The sequence below is a fragment of the Lissotriton vulgaris genome, chromosome 8 (assembly GCF_964263255.1).
Source record: "Lissotriton vulgaris chromosome 8, aLisVul1.2, whole genome shotgun sequence".
NCBI classification, from domain to species: domain Eukaryota; kingdom Metazoa; phylum Chordata; class Amphibia; order Caudata; family Salamandridae; genus Lissotriton; species Lissotriton vulgaris.
In genome coordinates, this window is record NC_141696.1 from 166344612 (window position 1) to 166363220 (window position 18609).

An 18609-nucleotide genomic window follows, 5' to 3' on the forward strand; every position below is an offset into this window, starting at 1 on the left:
TACTGCTTATGTTATTATATGACTGATTTAGATTATTCGAGTAAATCATGAAAATCATCAGCGTATAATGCAACTTTTAGGTCCCAGTTATTGAAGCTAAAGGGGATAATTTTTTCAGACATCCTAATCATATTAGCAAGTGGCTCTATATATAAATTAAACAGGTGGGGAGAGAGTGGACAACCCTGTCTCGTGCCTCTTTTGATTTGAAAGCTGTTTCAGCTACTGCCATTTTTGAGTATTTTCCCTGTTGGAGCCGAGTATATATTAGCTATTACACGTGAGAAGTTTTGACCTAAGTTATTGTGTAAGATCACTTTTTAGGTTTCGCTGGGGAGCGGAGCCGATTAGGCTCCGCCTCCAGAGAAATCTAATGAGTATAGTAAGCACTATGGAACACGCCCCCCCGTCCGATTGGCTAGCTCCATAAATGGAGCCTAGCCATTGGACGAGGGGCCTGTCCATCAATGCCGGACCAGACACGGGGGCGTTCCCGAGATTCTTTGGCTTTGGCGACGTCACGCGACGCCGGGAACGCCCCCGAGTCTGGTCCGGCCGGGCCGTGCTTGCTGCTGTCCTGCCTTACTCTGTGTCCCTCCTCCCGCCGTCCCCCTCCCCCCGCCCCCCTCCTCGCTGTCCTGTGCACGTTTCCCGTTTTTCGACCACGGCCGCCGGAGGAAGCCCTGGTGAGTGCGTGTTAAATCTTGCCTTCCCGCCCCCTCCTCCCCCTCCCCGTGTGTCCGTTCCGCCCCCTCCCCGTGTGAAAGGGATTTGTTTCTGGAGCTCGGCTCGGGTCCATTCCCGCCCCCTCCCGCTTCCCGCCCCCCCCTCCCCCCTCCCGCTCGGAAGTGCGTGTGCAGTTGCTCATCTTGCCTTCCCGCCCCCTCCTCCCCCCTCCCCGTGTGTCCGTTCCGCCCCCCTCCCCGTGTGCAAGGGATTTGTTTCTGGAGCTCGGCTCGGGTCCATTCCTGCCCCCCTCCCGCTTCCCGCCCCCCCCTGTTCTGTGCCCGTTCCCGCCACCCTCCCTCCCTGTGCTCGCCCCTGTCCTGTGCCCGTCCACTTAAACGGCATCCTCTGATGCATTTGTTTTTGTTCCCGCACTCTTTCGATCAGGGAGCCATTCTTCCAGTGCTCGAACTCTCCCTGCTGGTTCCAGTGTGCGGACAGCACCTGTCCCCCTACAAACTTTAAAGAGAGCACACGTGGTGCCCGTTAGCTCGGGTCCATTCCTGCCCCCCTCCCGCCCCCCCCTGTTCTGTGCCCGTTCCCGCCACCCTCCCTCCCTGTGCTCGCCCCTGTCCTGTGCCCGTCCACTTAAACTGCATCCTCTGATGCATTTGTTTTTGTCTTCCAGTGCTCGAACTCTCCCTGCTGGTTCCAGTGTGCGGACAGCACCTGTCCCCCTACAAACTTTAAAGAGAGCACACGTGGTGCCCGTTAGCTCGGGTCCATTCCTGCCCCCCTCCCGCTTCCCGCCCCCCCCTGTTCTGTGCCCGTTCCCGCCACCCTCCCTCCCTGTGCTAGCCCCTGTCCTGTGCCCGTCCACTTAAACTGCATCCTCTGATGCATTTGTTTTTGTTCCCGCACTCTTTCGATCAGGGAGCCATTCTTCCAGTGCTCGAACTCTCCCTGCTGGTTCCAGTGTGCGGACAGCACCTGTCCCCCTACAAGCTTTAAAGAGAGCACACGTGGTGCCCGTTAACATGCGTGGCCGCCTGCTTGCCGCCGTCGACTGAGTCCTCTGGCTGTCTCTGTTGTGACCGTCACACTGTGTGATCTCTGACCTGAGAGTTGCTTGTTTGAAGAGGGGTGCGGGGGACGGTGAAGGTATGAAAGCTGGGCCGCGGCTTCCGAGCCTTTATCGGTAGACTCCAGGCAGCGGTGCAGTGCTGAGGGGCGCGGGGCTACGGGGGCCACTTCCGGTCACAGTGAAGAGGGGCCAGGGGGTGCTGGGCCCCCCTCGCAGGGGGCGAGAGCAGTGCGGACAGATAGGACGCAGGGAGAGATTACCAGCTGCCACTTTTGAAACTTTTTTTTTTTAACTTCCTGCCCCTGGTGTGATCTGTGTTTGGCTGCAGTCTTCACCCCCTTGAGTGTGCGCAGCAGCGTGTGTCTCGGTGTTCACGGCTGCTGGTGTTTCTCTGTCTCAAAAAAAAAAGTGCGCAGCAGCGTGTGTCTCGGTGTTCACGGCTGCTGGTGTTTCTCTGTCTCAAAAAAAAAAAGTGCGCAGCAGCGTGTGTCTCGGTGTTCACGGCTGCTGGTGTTTCTCTGTCTCAAAAAAAAAAGTGCGCAGCAGCGTGTGTCTCGGTGTTCACGGCTGCTGGTGTTTCTCTGTCTCTCTCTCCCAGTGTCTGGCTTTTCTGGTCCATATATTTGTCTGCTTTCTGTGTCTTAGTCTCTCTTAGTCTCTCTGTGTGTGCAGCTCTTGTCTGTGTGACTGTGTCCTCTGTTTCTACCTGTGTTGCCATCTCCCAAGGTGTGTCTCTTCTAGTGTCTGCAGGCTCTGTTGTCCGTCTGTCTCTTAGTGTCTGTGTCTCCCAGTGTCTGAGTCGTCTGCGTCTCCCATTTGTTTGATTCTCCCTTTGTTGCATCTCAAAGTCTGTATCACCAAGTGTCTGTGGCCCATCTCTTTTTCTTTGTTTCTTAGTGTCTTTCTCTCGGTGTCTGAGTCACTCTGTCTGCCTCTTCCATATGTGTGAGTCTCCCTGTATTGCTTGTTGCATTTCGCAAAGTCTGTCTCTTCTGCTGTCTGCAGGCTCTGTCGTCCATCTGTCTATTGGTGTTTGTGTCTCCCAGTGTCTGTGAGTCACTCTGTCTGCCTCTCCCATGTGTCTGATACTCCCTGTGTTGCATCTGCCAAGGTTTGTATCGCCCACTGTCTGCGAGTTCGATGGTCCATCAATGTTTCTCTGTGACACAGTGTCTGTATCTCCCGGTGTCTGTGATACCCATGTATCTGCCTCTCCCATGTGTCTCTCTCTTCCATGTATCTCTCTCTGCCATGTCCTGGTATCTACCATTTGCATCTCCCAATGTCTGGCTCTTCCAGTGTCTGCGCGATCTGTGGCCCATCAATGTGTCTCTCTCTCTTAGTCTCTGTGTCTCCCGGTGTCTGTGATACCCATGTATCTGCCTCTCCCATATGACTCTCTCTCCCAGTATCTGCGGGTTCTGTGGTCCATCACTGTGTCTCTGTCTTAGTGTCTGTGTCTCCCATTGTCTGTGATACCCATGTGTCTTTCTCTCCCACGTGCCGTCATATCCCATATGCATCTCCCACGGATTGTCTCTCCCAGTGTTTGCAGGTTCTGTGGTCCATCTGTGTCGCTCTTAGTGTATGTGTCTCCCATATTCTGTGTCTCTGCGTTATGATTCCTATGTGTCTGGTCTCCAGTGTACATCTCCTATGTGCCTGCATCACCCAAAGTCTGTCTCTCCCAGTGTCTACGGGTTCTGTGGCCCACCTCTGTGTCTCCATGTGCTTGTTTCTCCCATGGGCTTGTTTCTCCCATGTGCATCTCCCATGTGTTCGCATCTTCCATGGTCTGCCTCTCCCAGAGTCTGCAGGCTCTGTGGTCCACATCTGTATCTGTGTCTCTTAGTGTCTGTGTCTCCCAGTGTCTGTGATTTCTTGTGTCTACCTCCCATGTGTCCACATCTCCCATGGTCTTTCTCTCCCAGTGTCAGCAGGTTCTGTGGTCCGCCTCTGTCTGTGTGTCTTAGTGTCTGTGTCTCCCATTGTCTGTAACTGCCTGTGTTTGCCTCTTCCTGCGTTTCCATTTCCCCTACATCTGTGACTCCCTTCTGTCTCCCAGTGTGTGTTCCTCGTGTCCATGCCTTCGCCCTCTGCTGTCTGTCTCCCAGTGACTCTCTAGTGGCCCCTTCTGTCTCCACACATGAGTGGGTATAAGTGAGGAGAAGAGCTGAAGTGTGATTGAGGACTGCACTATCAGATGTATGTGATTGGCAGCTCGGCAGACACCTCTGATGATCTTGTAAATGCTGCTTGGCAGCTGCAGTGGGTCCCTGCCAGTGCTTTGATTCTGGGGTGAATGCTCCTGTTAGAAGTAGGGAAGGGGGTGTGCGGTGTATTTGTGGTCCTGGGGAAACGTTCTCTTTAAAGCCAGAAACTTCAAGGTTTTTCTCCTCCATATTTGTTCATAATTATTGATTTTTTTTTTAGCTGTTAGATCTATGCAAATCTCTTGTTTTGTGGTTATTTTTTGTGGCAGCTAGTCTGAGTAAACAGTCGGTGTGTCTTTTAGATGAGGAGCGTGTGGCAGGGAGGTAACAGATTTGTCCAGGATCACAAGTGGGAAAGCCAGCTCTAAAACTTCAGAATCTTGGTTTTAGTGTCAGCAACGAATTTGTGTATATATTTTTACATCTAACTTAATCACTGAGCCACGTGTCCTGGCGTTATCGCATTTCTTAAAAACGACTATCTAGTTTTTTTTTCTTCTTTTGCTTTGGTAAGCTATGGCACATTTTTTTTCTTATTTCTATTGTTTGTTCCACATTTCCTGTAGCCCTCACCAAATAAGATTATTATTATTAATTCCAGATTTACATCACTGTGCTTCTCCTTTCTGGTCAGGCGAAATCTTTTGAGAAGCAGTATGTGGCTTTGTCCCGCCTCTCTCTTCCATTGACTAGCTCCATAAATGGAGGCTAGCCATTGGAAGAGAGATCTGTCAGTCATTGTCCGAGGCGATTCGTGGGCGTTCCGGTGACTTTTTCCCTCTCCGCCCCTTTGTTGCCTTCATTGCGGCGGTGGGTGTTGTCTTATTTTTTTTTTCCCCAGGATGTTTGCGGCCAGCATTTTTTTCTAGGAGCTAGGGCGAGCGGGTGGGTTCACGTAATGCTCCTTTCTCGTCAGGAACCTCCTGCAGCCTCTCCCTGCCCTGCCAGAGCCGAGGAGACACAGCCGTGGCATTTCTCCCCGTTCTTTCCACCCCCCTCCCAGTCCGATGCCTTCTCTCTGATCTTGCAGCCGTGGCATTTCTCCCCGTTCATTCCACCCCCTCCCAGTCCGATGCCTTCTCGCTGATCTTTTGTCATTAGGTAAATGCAAAAATGTGTGCTGCGATTGCCCCTCTTGCCACGAAGGACGAGGAAAAGAGCTGAAGCCGGTGCCGCGCCTGACGGTGGGCGAGGCCGGCCGGGACATAGAGAAGAGCCTCGCAGGCTCCATTTCCACTTCTCCCGGCTGGGAGGAAGCTATTGGCCAAGAGAAAGGCAGGAAGTCCACGGGAGCCTACCCAGTGCTCCTCCACCACCGGATTGTAGCCAGCGTCTCTCCCCGAGGCTCCCCCAGCGAGAGGAGGGCGAAGGAAGCAGACCAGCAGCCAGAGAGTCCCGCATGCCGGCAGCAGAGTGACCTTATCGGAGTGGGACCGGAGCAAGGAGAGGCTCAAGGGGCATAATTGAGTGAGAGCCTGAGAGGCTCCCAGGGGCATTTCTGATTTAAAGCCCACAAGGGCTCCACCTGGGCATGGTTGGTACCGAGTCCCCTGAGGAGGGACTCCCACATCTGGGCATAGTTGCTTTAGAGCCTGCTGGCTCAAACACAAATAAGACCCACCTGCACCCTAAGCCAATGAAGACTTTTACACTGAAGGGCATCCTGAGGTTCTTTACTCCTCCCTTCGGTACATAGGTGATGATGATGTTTTTACAGTCATTAACCAGTGACTGGGTGATGGTAACTTTAATTGCGACATGGAATATTTTATTTTTAGTATTTTACTTTTAGTTCCCTGCCCCCTCGCTGTGCTTGCTCTCCTGTGTGTGTGTGGCTCTGGGTGGGTGTGTGTGTGGCTCTGGGTGGGTGTGTGTGTGGCTCTGGGTGGGTGTGTGTGTGGCTCTGGGTGGGTGTGTGGCGCTCTGGGTGGGTGGGTGTGTGTGGCTCTGGGTGGGAGGGTGTGTGTGTGGCTGTGGGTGGGTGTGTGTGGCTCTGGGTGTGTGTGTGGCTCTGGGTGGGTGGGTGGGTGTGTGTGTGTGGCTCTGGGTGGGTGTGTGTGTGTGGCTCTGGGTGGGTGTGTGTGTGTGGCTCTGGGTGGGTGTGTGTGTGTGTGGCTCTGGGTGGGTGTGTGTGTGTGGCTCTGGGTGGGTGTGTGTGTGTGTGGCTCTGGGTGGGTGTGTGTGTGTGGCTCTGGGTGTGTGTGTGTGTGTGGCTCTGGGTGTGTGTGTGTGTGTGGCTCTGGGTGTGTGTGTGTGTGTGGCTCTGGGTGTGTGTGTGGCTCTGGGTGGGTGTGTGTGTGTGGCTCTGGGTGGGTGTGTGTGTGGCTCTGGGTGTGTGTGTGTGTGGCTCTGGGTGTGTGTGTGGCTCTGGGTGGGTGTGTGTGTGTGGCTCTGGGTGGGTGTGTGTGTAGCTCTGGGTGGGTGTGTGTGTGTGGCTCTGGGTGGGTGTGTGTGTGTGGCTCTGGGTGGGTGTGTGTGGCGCGGTGGGTGGGTGTGTGTGGCTCTGGGTGGGAGGGTGTGTGTGTGGCTGTGGGTGGGTGTGTGTGGCTCTGGGTGTGTGTGTGGCTCTGGGTGGGTGGGTGTGTGTGTGTGGCTCTGGGTGGGTGTGTGTGTGTGGCTCTGGGTGGGTGTGTGTGTGTGGCTCTGGGTGGGTGTGTGTGTGTGTGGCTCTGGGTGGGTGTGTGTGTGTGTGGCTCTGGGTGGGTGTGTGTGTGTGTGGCTCTGGGTGGGTGTGTGTGTGTGTGGCTCTGGGTGGGTGTGTGTGTGTGTGTGGCTCTGGGTGTGTGTGTGTGTGTGGCTCTGGGTGTGTGTGTGTGTGTGTGTGTGTGTGGCTCTGGGTGTGTGTGTGGCTCTGGGTGGGTGTGTGTGTGTGGCTCTGGGTGGGTGTGTGTGTGTAGCTCTGGGTGGGTGTGTGTGGCTGTGGCTCTGGGTATGTGTGTGGCTGTGGCTCTGGGTATGTGTGTGTGTGTGGCTGTGGCTCTGGGTATGTGTGTGTGTGTGGCTGTGGCTCTGGGTATGTGTGTGTGTGGCTGTGGCTCTGGGTATGTGTGTGTGTGGCTGTGGCTCTGGGTATGTGTGTGTGTGTGTGTGGCTGTGGCTCTGGGTGTGTGTGTGGCTCTGGGTGTGTGTGTGTGTGGCTCTGGGTGTGTGTGTGTGTGTGTGGCTCTGGGTGTGTGTGTGTGTGGCTCTGGGGGTGTGTGTGTGTGGCTCTGGGGGGGTGTGTGTGGCTCTGGGTGTGTGTGTCTGTGTGGCTCTGTGTGTGTGTGTGTGTGGTAGTAATTGCTGTCTGCTGAGCTCGTCCGTAGGGTACAATAGGTCTCACATTTGCGAGAGATTAAGCTAATGGCAATGTAAATGACAATGCCATTTATTTATCTGTTTTTAAAACCAACACATAAATACAAATTTTGTCATTTACAATGCCAATAGCTCTAACTTTTCCAAAGGCGAAACCATTGCATTGTAAATGCTTGTTGTAAATACGACCAGTTAACACGGTCAAATGCCTTTCGCTGATTCAAATGTAAATAATGCTAAGGGTACCTTTTCTTGATTTGCAATGTCTATGGCTTCAATCAGTTGGTGTGTGAGGTCATGCAGCTGTCTCCCTTTAATAAAACCCTTCTGATCCTTGTGAATTCTTTTGTCAGATAAAGAGCCCAATTTTTTCGCTAAAACCTTAGTAAAAATGTTGTAGTCTGTGTTAAGAAGCGCGATTGGCCTATAAGATTCACAGAAAAGGGGATCTTTACCAGGTTTTATAATCAGGCTGATTGTTGCCTCATTCCAGGATTTAGGGATTGGGAGGCCCTCCGGGAAGATAGCGTTAAAAAACTCAAACGCCAGAGAGTCCTTCAAGGATACATAGAGATCATTAGGTATAGCGTCGGGCCAGCTGCTTTATTTCTTTTAAGATGATTAATAGCGTCCAGCACCTCATTTACAGTGATATCTATGTTTAGGCTCTTACAGGACTCTTCGTCTAGCTTCGAGACACATGCTTTGTTTAAGTATGTATCTACTGCTGTAGGTGAAGGTACTAGATCCTCTTTAACAGAGACTGAAAAAAGTACTCAAAGGCTTCTTCAATACCTGCCTTATCCTCTATTATTTTTCCCCTGTTTCCCTTATGAATAGCTTTGATCTTTTTTAGGTCTCGCCTGTCAATGCGCTTGCGCATTGAGCTTGCGAGACTTTAGGGGCTTAAACAGACTTTAACCAACTTGCGATTCCGTGGCAATTCCTTGCAGTGCCCGTCAAATTTAAGCTCAATGCGCAAGCGCATTGACATTAAAAGCGCATGCACATGAAAGCGACAAGGCTCCCTCCAATGGCTATCACTACCCCCAGCCGCCAGCACCTCCCCTCTCTCTCCCTGCACACAGCCATGCTCACATTTTCCTCCCCCTCCCCAGCCGCCAGCACCTCCCCTTTCTCTCCCTGCAGTTTCACGGCCTTGTCTCGTCTTAAACCCGCAACTCCACGACTCCAAGCGCCACCGCCTCAGCCTGCACAACTCGTGAAACAGACTATTTTTTTTTTTTAAATTGCCAGCCTTCGCCATCTGTTGCCCAGCCCCCAGCCGCCATCACCTCCCCCCGCACACAGCCAGGCTCGCATTTCTCCTCCCCCTCCCCAGCCGCCAGCACCTCCCCTCTCTCTCCCTGCACACAGCCATGCTCACATTTCCCCCTCTCTCTCCCTGCACACAGCCATGCTCACATTCCTCCTCCCCCTCCCCAGCCGCCAGCACCTCCCCTCTCTCTCCCTGCAGTTTCACGGCCGTGTCTCGTCTTAAACCCGCAACTCCACGACTCCAAGCGCCACCGCCTCAGCCTGCACAACTCGAGATAACAGACTATTTTTTTTAAAAAAATTCACCAGCCTTCGCCATCTGTTCCCCAGCCCCCAGCCGCCATCACCTCCCCCCGTACACAGCCAGGCTTGCATTTCTCCTCCCCCTCCCCAGCCGCCAGCACCTCCCCTCTCTCTCCCTGCACAACCACTACCAACAGAGCAAAGCTATTAAAGTGACCAGGCATCCCACCCACTCCCTCTCCAGCGCGCGCCGCGCTCTCCCTCTGTTGCCACACGCATTACACTTAGTAGGCAGACCACCCCCTCCTCCCTATGCTCGCTCGAGTTGCAGGCAGCCCACCTCCTCCCTCTCCATACTGAGTGGATTTCAGTGACGATTGTTTTATCACTCAGAGTTGTTTTGTTCAAATTTCCACTGAAATCTAAGCAAATCACCAGCTATGGACGCCTTCCTTTTTGATATGGTATTTTTTCGCCTCCGACAGCCACGTTGAAGAGGCTGCCCTAGTTCTGCAGCTACTCAGAAGAATCAACCTATTGGGAAAAGTCCCAATATTCCAATAGGCCAGACTGCTCCTGAGACCGAGGAGTGAACCAGGTAAAGTACTCGTGCAGATCAATGGCCTAAGCCAAGAACACCGCGCTCCACTCTGATGAAAGCTAATCCACTCATGCAATGGAAAATTGAGCACATAATGATTGCAAGAGGCAGGCAGCAGCAGGCCCATCACAATACTTTTGATTGAAAAAAAATCCATCTGTTTCGAGAAAAACAAAAAGATTTGCTGTGATGCGGCAAGCAGCACTGTGTGTTGAGAACATCCACAAAACCTGAGCTCTCACTTACATCTTCGAAAGTAAACTTTGGAAAAACTGACCAAGCATTGACGTCCTCTATTGACTCTGTTACAAAAGCTGGGGATTTGATATGCATACAGGAGCAGACTGGAGGAACCAAATATCACTCCGGACAGCAAGTGCAATGCTTGACATATGAGTACAGCCTTTATATGATTGTATTCGTAGCACTGTGGGGTCATTGTGAGGTAGTATAAGCACCCACCATACAAGTCCAAAGCTACAACACCTCAGCATTAAAGCAAAAAGCGTTTGCGTTATTGCACTTGCTGCTGCCGTCATCCAGAGGCTGGAATCCACGCACAAGCCCGGGAGTAAGGCCCAGAGTTAGCGTATTCTCCAGCATGTACAACCTTGAGATGTACCTCTTACAGTAGTTGAATGATACAGCAAGTCCACACACCCACGCACACGCACTCTCTCCGACACACCCACGCACACGCACATGCACTCTCTCTCACCCGCACACACACTCTCTCTCACACGCCCTTGCACACTCTCTCTCACGCCCACGCACACTCTCTCTCACACGCCCACGCACACTCTCTCTCACACGCCCACGCACACTCTCTCTCACATGCCCACAAACCACCACCACCCACACACCACAGCCGCCCACACACCACAGTTTGGGGTCCAGCATACGACTGTCAGGCATCCTTCAAAACATGTATGTTTGCTATAGACATGGGCAGGAAGAAAAGCAGATGAGGCAACAAGTACTATCAAAAAGGTTTTTATGGTCAGAAAGAGGGAGGAAAGTCGTCATCGTTTACAAGAAGTGTGCAGCCAAAAAAAAAAAAACACCCATGTTCTATCTCCACCAATCTTAATGGTGGCGCTTTACAAAATTACAACTTCGCTAAGTGTAGAACATACTCATAGCAGAACAAAAACAACACTATTCTGACCAATGGTGACGCAAAATACATACAATGTTACAGACTCACAAAACAAACAGAACACTAACGGCAATCACTTATAATAACAAACAAATAATCACTTCTCTAAATTTGAACAACACAATACTACCCGGACAAATACGGCACTTACAAATACAAATTGCTATAAATAAATAAAAAGTTTCCCACTATAAAAGCAGTTACTAAAGTAAGGGAAAATAAATAAACCATTAAACAATGGCGGGAAGAATCCACAAAACAAAGAAAGTGCGTAATCACAAGAGCACGAGAACTCACATCCTAATTGCAATTCTTCCAGAAGTACAAAAAAAAGTATTCCGCTCAAACTACACAAAAAAAAAATACCATTTTTAAAGGTGGCTTCATACGTATACTTTGCCACAATTAATACGCATCTGTAGTCGAAAATTTAAAAGGAGGTAAACATTGTCTCTAATAAGCAAACACAGACAAAATGACTGCGCATCTATGTTAATGCAAGCCAAGCTTTTGCAGTGCAAATTGATGTGTACCTTACAAAAAAAATGAAAAGTGTTTACATGCATAATATAAAAAAAGTTACTGATGTGTTTGTTTTTTGATTCAGCGCTAACAGCATCAATCAACATTACATAGGTCTTGATTACCTTCTGAAACAACGCTTCACAACATTAATACATTTGAAGTGTACAATATTCACGGAGAAAAAATGATCACTTAGAAGCATCATCACAACAACTCACACCCTCACCCACCTTCACCCTCAGCCTCACACACCCTCACTCATCCTCACCCTACCTAACACCCTCACACACTCTCACAGCCTCACACACCCTCACACCCTCAATCACACTCACACCCTCACACACCATCACTCACCAACACACCCTCACCCACAACCTCAACTCCCTCACCCTCACACACCCTCACTCACCTTCACACCCTCACACACCATCACTCAACATCACCCCCTCACCCTCACACCCCCTCACACACCCTCACCCTCACACACCCTCACCCTCACCCACAGTCACACACTCAACCTTCAAACTCGCACACCCTCACTCACCTCACACCCTCACAACACTCACCCTCAAACTCTCAGCCTCACTCACCAACACCTATCATCACACACTCTCACACCCCCTTACCCTCACCCCCTCATCCTCACACACCCTCACAACCCTCACACCCTCACTCATACTCAGACCGTCACCCTCGATCACCCTCACACACCATCACACACCCTCACACCCCCGGACCCTCACATCCACTCACCCTCACACTCACACCGTCCAAGTCCACCCTCCAACTACACCCTATAACTACAATACCACCCTACAACTCTACCCTCCAACTACAACTCCACCCTCAAACTACTAATCCACCCTCCAACTCCACACATAAATAGCGTTAGGCAACATTTATTTTAATAAGTAAAAATCGGATTACACACTTGTAGCTATTCAAAAATAAAAACTTAATGCATCGCGAGGACAGTGCAGCAATTAATACATAAAAATGCAGAAAGGGATTGTAAAATAAAACATTTTTTTTAAAAAACATAAATGCAAACAAAATAGGGAAACATCTGAATACACAGCGAATAATACAACAATTTAAAAGGGGACAAAGCCATCTAAAGGACACGAATTCACAACATAAAGCACTTACTAAAGTAAGGGAAAATAAATAAACCATTAAACAATGCCGGAAATAATCCAAAAAACAAAGAGCACGAGACTTTACAGCCTAATTGCAATTCTTCCAAAACTACAATAAAGTATTCCACTCAAACTAACCAAAAAAATGTAAACAATTAATAAAAGTGGCTTCATGCGTATACTTTGCCATTAATTAACATACATACTACTTTAGAGTCATTCAAATGGTATTGAAAACATAACATTTCTTTTTGATAAAAAAATACAGGATTTGAAAAGTATAAGCTTACACTCCATAAGTATTGCTTTAAAATTTTATAGTACTTACAAAAACATAGATAAGGAATTGCTGCTCAAAAGCAGCAAAACATGTAGGTTTCAAAATATACAGCAAATATAGCTTTTACGTACCATTACAATAAATACAAATATTTAAAGGTGGTCGAAATTCAGAAAGTATACGGAAAACCAAAAAAAATGAAAACATAAATACAATTTAATCAACACAAAAACACAAGGAAAAATAAAAGAAAGTACAGTCTAAATAACACATTGTCAACTAAACAAATATAGCAACATGTAGAAAGAGTACATCCCAAAACGTTTTCTTTATGACATACTTTACATAAAAGTAAACAAAAATACATTAAATAAGGAAAATTAGAAACATTCCATAAAAGTACAATAGGTACATACACAAGCCAAGTACGATCGCAAAGTAAATTCTTTAAAAAACATTACTAAACATTTCAAAACTTACTAAATATATATATAGTAAAGAAACGCTAGGTAAACAACACAAAAAAAGATTAGATTGACAACTTACCTGTCAAACGACGCGGCTACAACGCGGGAAGCACGACGCGCCTTACACATACGCCGGTTCCTGAAGATCTGGAAGTTTCCCAATTAACGTGACGCAATTGCAACGCTACGTAAGAAAACGTTGCAATTTGATTGGACGGAATACACGTCAACCAAAATGCAAGGTAAATCAGCAAAATAAACTAGAACTCTAACCTAAATAACATAGGTAGCGTTATGGCATAGGGTAGCGTCCGCCATTTTTACGCACAAAAAAAAGGGAAAAGGGACTAATTCTAGGACTATGCAAAATTCCGTACTCAAAACGCACACACACACAAACTCACACAGCCACACACACACAAGCTCACAACAACACAACAACACACACACTTACAACACACTTACAGTCACCCCCACTCACTCACCCTCACACCCTCACACAATTACCCTCACACACCATCACTCACCATCACCCCATCACCCTCACACCCCATCACCCTCACACCCCATCAACCTCACACACCACTCACCCACACACACCATCAATCACTCACACAATAACCATCACACACAACCACTTACCCTCACCCAATTACCCTCACACACCATCACTCACCATCACCCCATCACCCTCACACCCCATCACCATCACACCCCATCACCCTCACACACCTCACTCAATGCCACAGCGTCACTCAACACCACAGCAACATTCAACGCAACAGAACCACTCAATGCCACAGCATCACTCAGCGCCACAAAATCACTCAGTACCACAAAATGCCACAGCACACCACAACGCCACTGCACCACTCAACGCCACAGCATCACTCAGCGCAACAGCATCACTCAGTGGCACAGCATCACTCACCATCACTCAGCGCCAACACAGCATCAATAGTTCAAATATGTTTTGCCAATGTTACAAAATGTATTCAAAATGTCAAACTAAATCTTTAAAATACACTTCTGTTCTTGGATTTTCGCCACAATAAAATAAACATAATCTTCACTAAATATATTTAATAAAGTTTAAGCTAATAGCAATATAAAATAAAATGCATTTTACTTACGTATTAATTATTTGAAAAAATGTAAAGCCATTGTTTTTTTTTATATCAATACATATAAGTCACGTAAATACAAAACATGTTGCTTTACAAATGCTAAAGGTGTCACATTTACAAAAATTATAACTATTGCCTTTGTAAAGAAGAAAGCTATTAATTTAGCTATTTAGAAAAAAAAACATAAATAAAAAAATTAAAAAATAATAACACCTATAGCTCTAACTTTCCTACTGCTAGACCTATTGCATTTCCAATGCTTGTTCTATTTGAATCCGTCTTAAGCTTCCAAGCTAGCAATTTACCGCTATTTTCCCCAAATTCGTATTTTGCCAAAGTGCTAGCTTGCCATTTTCTCCTCATCTTTTCCTCTAGGTCTGAGGAAAGCTCTTGTTTCAGTTTCATTATTTCATAAATTAAGCTATTATGTTCTTCCTCAGGGGTTATGACTTCGAGCTGCACCCACTGTCTTCTATTCCTAGTGATATTGTATAGCACTCTGACAGCTTTGTAGTGTTGTATGTAGTTTATAAGACTGCAAATAAAATTTATAAAATAAAATTGGCCTTGTGATTGTACCTTAGAATGGTGCTCTGTGGAAGTGGCCCCTCTCAGCCATTGCGATGATGACCCTGTCATAAATAAAACACAATCGGTAAGACGCAAGGGGGTAGTTATCCACCAGACTGGTTGTATCATATATAGGGACAGTTGTACTGTTCTGTAAGTATCTGGTAACATCTGATAGACTGGGGTGATTAATGTTTCATATATATTCTTTCCATTCTTACCACCTCAACTATGTCACTTTGGTCACTGCAGATTATTTGAGCTATGTTATATTGAGTGTATGTTGGTTGGCACCATCCTTTCTCTGTTGAATGGATTTTTCATTAATACATGCAAGAAGTTGACTATACTAAAGTAATAAAAACTATGTGATGCTTCTGGTGCATTCAAGCCCCCGACTCACTGATTGGTCCACATACTTACTGTTTTTTCAGTACCTTAATTACTAAAGCTGCTTTTGGAAACATAATCCTATGGTTGAGAATAGATACCCTGTTCCCACTGGAAATACTGGGTGTTCCCTATGAATACTTTTCTGCACGTACAACCCTCTGTGGTTCCTCTGAAACATGGTTTGCCCTGTATGAAAATGAACAAGCACTGACAAATCCATACGGTCTAGACTCTAGCCTATAACTGAAAGTGCTTCTTCAGTCACTGGTGAGTTTAGGCGCTCAATAGGCCATTCCACATGCACTCTGTCGCTCATCCTTGCACTCATGCGTCCATCCGTCCATAATTTGAATCATTTGCATTCGTGCACGCTCTCATCCACAATATAACACATGCACAAACTCAACAAGCATGTGCAAAGCAAATTAAAAGAAGAAAAGAAGAAAAAATATGGTTCTGCCCCAAACGTGGCGGGTATATTCTTAATTAAAATTAAACAACATTCATGCCGTTTTACAGTGATTTTGTACATAGTGTAGAGTTGTTTTCCGGTGCCAACATGGGCAGCGCGTTTAGAAGCGTGTCACCATAATCAGCTCTGGCCTACTGTATTGAGCATCAACCACAAGGCAACTCACAGGCGTAGAGTCACAAAATTGCAAATAGATACAAAATTAGAATTCGCAAAACAATATACTACCCCATCTAATAAGAGTCAACAATGATTATAAAATTGCAAATCCTCTACTGCCAGGGTTTGTCAAAGGGGGTAACCAACATCAAAACAATTGCCTAGGATGGTTATATGTGAGACTCCATATAACAAATACCTGTCTTCTGGCCTAATAAATGATATAGATTTGCTTCCTTCGATTTAATATCGATTTTTTTGCATTCGGCTGCTAATTTGCAGTTTTGTCGACACCATAAAGATAAAAGACCGGTGCAGCCCTGCTGGCATTTCAACTCGTGGCCTGCAGATTACAGGCTGAACAAGTGGATAAGAAGGGTCACCTGCTGGGCTGCCCTGGTGAGAACAATGGTGGAACCTGTTCCCCAAAAACAAACACGGGGTCACGCGAGCTCAGCGGCTATCACGGCTGCCCGGCACCTCCGACCTCTCGCCCTGTGACAAGTTCCCTTCATGGAGGGTGGCAGTGCCCTCAGTGCCCGCAGGGAGCACCCATGTTGCTTTGCAGTCTTTTAATCGACCTGCTCAGGTCAGAGCCATTGTGGCGAATGTAGGACTAGGCCTGATGCCAGCTTTGATTGTAAAGACTCGCCCTGCTAGGAGGTGGCAGGTCATCTCGCGGGGCGGAGGGCTCCGCCCCTCCCTCTGATGTCAGGCTGAATACACACATCTCGGCTCCCATAATCTCCTCCCCTCCCCTTAAGAGGGATCAGCGAGTTTGAATGGGGAGGCGGTCGGTCGCATTGTATCCAAGGCAGCCGGTGACAGAGCGAGGGAGGCAGCAGGCGCCTCGGGGCAGTGACAGCTTTCATTCCAGGACAGTGACAGTCCTTTCTGACCCCCTGGGGCTGGTGCACACGTCACCTGCTGGATTAGGATATTCCCTCTGCCCCTGGACTTCCTCAGCTTTTCAGCCACGGAGGCCCCCATGGATTATTAAAGGTAAGGGACCCCCACCTCTATAGCTGTAAATGTCCAGTTATTATGCAGCCGGTTTCTAGGCGCTGACAATGTGGGCAAATAAAAGAGCAAAGGCGCGGCGGTGCGGGGCAGTTTCGCCCAAGACCACACACTGCGTGTGTGCAGGTGGTCGGCGACGTGGCCGCCGGACCACGTCTCCTTCTAAGCTCTGTCTGGCTCGCGTGGTTCTTCTGCGGATTTGCCTAAAGCCTCTTAGCGCCGGCCTGGTACGGAGCGTGCAGGGAGGTGGTTTCTCGGGGCAGGGTGCTTGTTTTTCTGAGCCACGAACAAAGTGAACTTTGTGTCTTAATTGGCATTTTTTGCATTCGTTTCGCGGATATTCCCACGTGTTTACCTGGAATGGAGTTTAGCGTTTTTGGGAGAAAATGGAAAGCTGAGGAGGGAATTGACTGAGCCATCTTGCAGTTATTGAACAGCTCTTAGACAATAATATTGACATGTTTATTATCGGACCGAGTAGGTGCTTGATTTCCCCGGGGTGGTACATTGAAGCACCGGGATTATTTCAGGTCGGACACAAGGCTGGCGGCTTTGATTGAAATTGGTGTGGGAGAATATGCGCTTCCGGTCTTTTGTGATGCTTAGTAGGTTAATGCACATGCTGCGGAGGTCCGCGTGCAAACCAGGGGCAGGTTTTAAACCGTTAACTGTATGAACCTTCTATCGTTCTGAAATTATTACAATGAGTTCCGTTGAGTTGGGTACGAACACCTGTTATGTAGAGCGCTGTGAAGACGCGAGACGAGCTGCAGCATGCGCACGAACAATGCAAATGTGTCTTCCTGTTGCCTTTCCATATCCGCAGGCTGAAGCGCAGCCCCTTCGACCTTTACTATCGATCCTTGATTTTTCGCAGTAGGTTACTTTAGTTTTACTAAAATCTCAAGAGCAAGAAAATGTCGTCAGTAATAAAGCGTAAAATGTGCCGAACATCACACGTTGTCTCAGTCGGGATTGCAAGATTGCCCAATAATTACACTTTGCCTGTTTTATTTTTTCAGTTTGTATTTGTAAAGTGCCAATGCGCTGCTTTTCCAGAGCGCATTCAGGAGCAGCTAACACGACTAAAAAGTGTGCTGAAGATAACACATTGTGTCAAGGTGGAAAGCCAAATGTCAATCTCCTCTCCTTTGCAAGGACAATTTACTCATTTTATTTACGGATTTTACAAAGCGCCGATAAGCCACTTTCAGCCGCTTCAACGCGCTTAAGTGGCATGTGTATTTCATCGGACCGCCCATATGGGTCTTGTCTTATTGGCCCCTTCAAGATGTGTTGCTGTGAAGAACTAGTGCCCCTGGGGTCCGAGACAGAAGCTTAACGTTTAAGAATAGTTCACAAGCCTCGCTTCAGAATTCAGAGGGAAAGCGTTGGCTTCTTGGGCAATATGTTTAGACAATAGTGCTATAAAGTGAACTATTTGACCACATTTTGAAAACATTTGGCACCACGGGGCTAATTTACAAGCACCTTGCGCCGTGAGGCTTAACATTTTGTGACGCAACGGCGGCGCAACCGGCTGCCCTATATTCACAAGGACACCTAAAGACATCCATTTGTGGCTTTTCTTGTCCTTGTAAATATGTCCCCTTTACCCACAACGCTTTGTGTGAAAGCGGCGTGCCATGGGAGGTTGCTGTGGGTGTTCCCACGCAACACCCATGGCTTCTGCTGAATTTCCAGATTTACAAGAAATCGTAATCCTGGATATGCGTCAGAATGCCATGCCTTCCCTGGGGAGGAGTAGGGAGGCGCAACAAGGAGAAATATACTAATTTCTTTTTGTTTTTTTCCTCTTTCTGCATTCGGCAGCACGCACAGAAAGAGGAAATCACCTCTTGTGATTGTTTTTGTGCAGAAACAATCATCGCTGTGACGCAGGCACCCTTGTGGTG

General features: G+C 48.1%; 1 protein-coding gene across 1 annotated transcript in view; it reads left to right on the plus strand.

Moving 5' to 3' along the window:
* The first annotated feature begins 16539 nt into the window (after nucleotides 1–16539).
* The window catches only part of MYO7A (myosin VIIA), a 778803-nt gene continuing 776733 nt past the window's right edge, over nucleotides 16540–18609 (plus strand). The window contains exon 1 of the mRNA XM_086933887.1: nucleotides 16540–16675. The gene's annotated coding sequence lies outside the window, so the exon portion shown is untranslated. The remainder of the gene's footprint in view (nucleotides 16676–18609) is intronic.